Below are 4,143 nucleotides of genomic sequence, written 5' to 3' on the forward strand. Positions count from 1 at the left end.
AGAGAGACGGGGAGTAGAAAGTTGGGCTGGTAAGATTTTTGAGTTAGAGGGACAAGAGAACCAGAAAATGGAAGCAAGAATGGAGTGGGTTTCGAGATGCGTGGATGGTGGCATTAGAAGAGGAGGCAGAGGCCGTGTTCGACAGTGGACAAAGTGCGGCGGCGAAGGATGGGCTGCTTTTGGACTTTAAGCAATCAGGTGGGAGTCCGGAGAAGGAACCGTCGACAAATGAGGTCCCGACGATGGTGGCAGCTCCTGTGCCATTTTCTGAGAAGCTTGGCAAAAGGCAATATGATTGCTCTTGGAAATAAGTTTTATGATTTGAATGACTGGTTGGCAGTACTTGAGGTAGACATGATTTTCTTGGGCATACCAACAACGCACTCAAAAATAGAGATGAGGAACTTGAATTGATTCAACCAAGACTTTCTAATATGTAGGAATTATGGGAAATTGGGCCATGAAGAAAACAATGGGTTTAATAACCTCCACTCATTTCACCACTAAACCCATTCTTTATTATTTTTTTCTCTTTCTCACTATTTCCTCCATTGAAACTTCTTCCAACCCATTTTCATGCGCGTGCACCCACATTTCCATTTTAATTCTTCATTTCTTTGTATCAAATTTTAATTTTCCAAAATAAATTTATTCAAATAATTCTTCAAAATTCGAATTTTCCAAAATTCCATTCTCAAAATAATTTTTCCAAGTTTCCAATTTTCGAAATTTAATTTTCCGAAATTCTATTCTCAAATTTACTTTTTAAAATAATTTCTCAAAATTCCAAATTTCCAAGATTTCAATTGTTTAAAATTTAATTTTCTGAAATTCCATTCTCGAATAATTTTCCAAAATTCAAATTCTTAAATTTAATTTTCAAAATTCCATTTTTCAAATAATTTTCCAAAAACTACTTATGGACCCCGCATTTCGGCTCAATGCGTTTCCCACTCGATGGCGAGCTCGATTTTTATTTGAAAAATTGATTTTATTTATTAAAAAATGACTTGGAGTCACCACTTATTTTTGTTTTATTTTTAAAGGGTAAACAAAATAAGAAAGAAAAACCCTAAGTGTGACTCCTTATTTTGGAAAAGGTGATCTATGAAAAATCGGATCGGGTTTGGGGGTCAGGTTACTTATTGGGAAGGTACGATAAAGACCGTAACACCCCTCTAAGTCCCTAAAGTCGGGTCTCTACTAATAAAATGAAACTGATGTGGCAATGATGAGGAAATCAATGAATAATCAGTATGCTCGCACATATGAGAAACAGAACAATGCATAGAAGATGGCTAGAGTGAAAGTGGGTACATACCTGAGCAATGAGCCACCATGCGCTATCAAGAAATGGGGTTAGTGCATAATTAATGAATATAAAATATAGCCCGTGAGTCACTAAACAGATAAAGAACCATCAACAACACACATGGCATTTTACTCAAATTCAGTTTTATTTTGATGAAAATTTATTTGATGTTGGGCCCCCACCAAAGCCCGTTTATTTTTGCATGGATTAATTCCATAAATTCCATTATTCGGAATTACAGAATTTAATTCATGCTTATTTAAAAACATTTTGAAAATAAAGAAAATACAAAAGTGGCTTGCCGGAAAGAAAATGGCAACCAAATTTTATTGAAAATGGGATGTTGGTATCTAAAAACCCTAAGGATGGAAAATTTGATGACTTGAAATCATTTAAAAATCAGAAATTGGAAAATCATTTCAAAATGGGGTTGGAAATTATTATTTTGAAATCAAAGGGAAAGAGTTTGAGGGGGGGTGGCACATGGCTCAAAAGGTGGTCATGCTAGAGGTGGCCACGCACATGGACCTGAGGTGCAAATGATATTTCACCTTGAAGTTGGTGATTGCAGCCGCCATCTTCTCCTTTCTGAAATTCTGATGATCTTCCCCTCAAATAGAGAGTAACCCATTTTCCATACCTTAACAGCCCCACTCTAGTGACCTATATGGTTGAAATTGATGCCGGGAACTGAGGAAGCTCCCTGACAAAAACCAAGGAGTTGAGATCCTATAAAATGGAAGTACAGTCATCTGATGTGCTTACAATCAGCATGTAAGGCTGGCTGACGTGTAGACAAGCAGTGGATTCCATTAGGAATTGTCTTGGCTGCTAATTGACTCAGGAATGTGCTCTGCTTTTTTTCAAGCTCCTGACTTGTTCCTCTGCTGACTGAAGCGTTGCTCTCAGCTTCCCAGTGGCTTGTCTGATGGCTCTTTGGGCTCATTGAGTAAAATCCAGTTGTCTTCTTTGATCACTTTGTTTCCAACTACAACTTCCTTCTCAATGTCATTTACACGGATGTTAAAGCAGCCAGAAGCACAACACTTTCTCCACTCACGGGCTACAATCAGCAGCATGAGAGGTCATGCCACCCCTGGCTGTCAGGATCCATACAACAGCATGCAATATTTTAACAAGAGCAGATCTCCTAGCAGGTCCTTCTGGAAGATGTGCAACTGCGGATGTGTCGACATTTGATTGGGGCTGCCCTCTGTAGGGTGAAGGAATATTGTTGCAAGAACCATAAGTGGCTACAGCTTCCCCACAGAGTATCATCATCTCAGTGACAAGTCGCATTGCAGGATCAGCCTGGTCTTCAACATAAAGATGTATTGATGGCTCTGGATCACTTGGATTAGCCACCTTGATACATGTTTCTGATGTGGATGTGTCAATTGCACCCTGATTTCGACGCCATCACAACTGGAGAGCTGCAGCCTCAGATAGAATTTTCAGTTCAACCTCCTCTTCCAAGTTCAAATGAAGAAATTCAGATGCACTCTCATATGTCAGCATATAGGTTGGCTTGATGATGGAGCTATCTACTGAGCATTCTACAATGTTGCCATCAGAATGCAGTACAACAGATACAGTAACAGCATTGCAAAGCTCTCCTTGTTTCAAGCTCATTCCCTCCATGGCAAGTTTCTCAGGGAACATAGGATAAGTGGCAGTAGGCAAGAAAATAGAAGTCCCTCTTTTCATTGCTTCTCTGTATACTATGCTTCCAGGTTGAACGATGCTAGTTGGATCTGCCACATGTATCCAAACTTTAATTCGCCCATCTAGCAACCTTGTTGCACTCAGGGCGTCATCAAGCTCATCAACCTCATCAACATCTATGGCATAAACCTTTAAGTGAGTAAGATCCTTTCTGTCAACCTCATCTGGGTCAAAGGGCTCAAACAGAAGATTTCCAACAGCTGATATAACCTCATCTGGATAATCACCCGGATGTTGAACTTTAACAGATCGAGATTGACGTGTACAGGAACATACCCAACATCTATGAGGAGATTTAATGCTGAAGATGCTGTTTTGACCAATCCCATTTCCCTAAGAATCATCCCAGCTGTTTTCTTTTGGTCATCATTTGTGCATACATCGATGGCATAGGCTTCAAGTGACTCAATTTTATGCTGGATTTTCTCATCTGTCTTCCAAGAAGACTTGGGGGGTTTAAGCCACATACCCATATCAATGAAACCAATGATAGCATCATCTTGATCCTTGATGGAATATCAATCTGACGACAGCATCACGTGAAGCAAAGGGACCTCAGGGTGAGTAGTCAATGGCACATCCTCATCGTCATCATGGAAGCTAACGTCGCAAGCGGGCCCCTCATGCATGCCCTTGAAGGAAACAATTAAGTTCAGCCACAGGTAGATTGAGAGAAGACTTCCGAGGCCTAGCATTGCTGAAGCTTGACTGCACTTGAGAGATGCAGAAGGAGATGGAGTATGAGCACCACTTTCAGAACCTTTTTCCTGCAAGGGTTTTGTGCAAGCGTAAACCCAATTGGTGTTATTTTTAAAGCATGTTTGATCCTTCCAGGATGAAACAAAAGAACAGCTTCCAGAACTTATTCCCCACTCAACACAGGTCACAGCATCCTCATTAGGCTGAGGGTGATTGCTGCCAAAGCCAAATGTTAGTTCATTATTCCCAGAGTTGTCTGCTTCATCTCTAGGCCTGCCAGTGCCATTTCTAGCACAGTTTCTGTCTCAATATCATTGTGGGGAATTCCGTTATCCTCCGGACTAGTGCAATCATATTTCAGGGATTGTGAGAAGCCAATATCTGATTTTGGGTCTTTGTTGGATGGA

At 40.4% G+C, this 4,143-nt stretch overlaps 1 pseudogene; it reads right to left on the bottom strand.

Annotated features, from left to right (window-relative positions):
• Window positions 1-2,368: 2,368 nt before the first annotated feature.
• Window positions 2,369-3,510, bottom strand: LOC117921948 (annotated as a pseudogene).
• Between the last annotated feature and the right edge of the window lie 633 nt (window positions 3,511-4,143).

The sequence above is a fragment of the Vitis riparia genome, chromosome 9 (assembly GCF_004353265.1).
Source record: "Vitis riparia cultivar Riparia Gloire de Montpellier isolate 1030 chromosome 9, EGFV_Vit.rip_1.0, whole genome shotgun sequence".
NCBI lineage: Eukaryota > Viridiplantae > Streptophyta > Magnoliopsida > Vitales > Vitaceae > Vitis > Vitis riparia.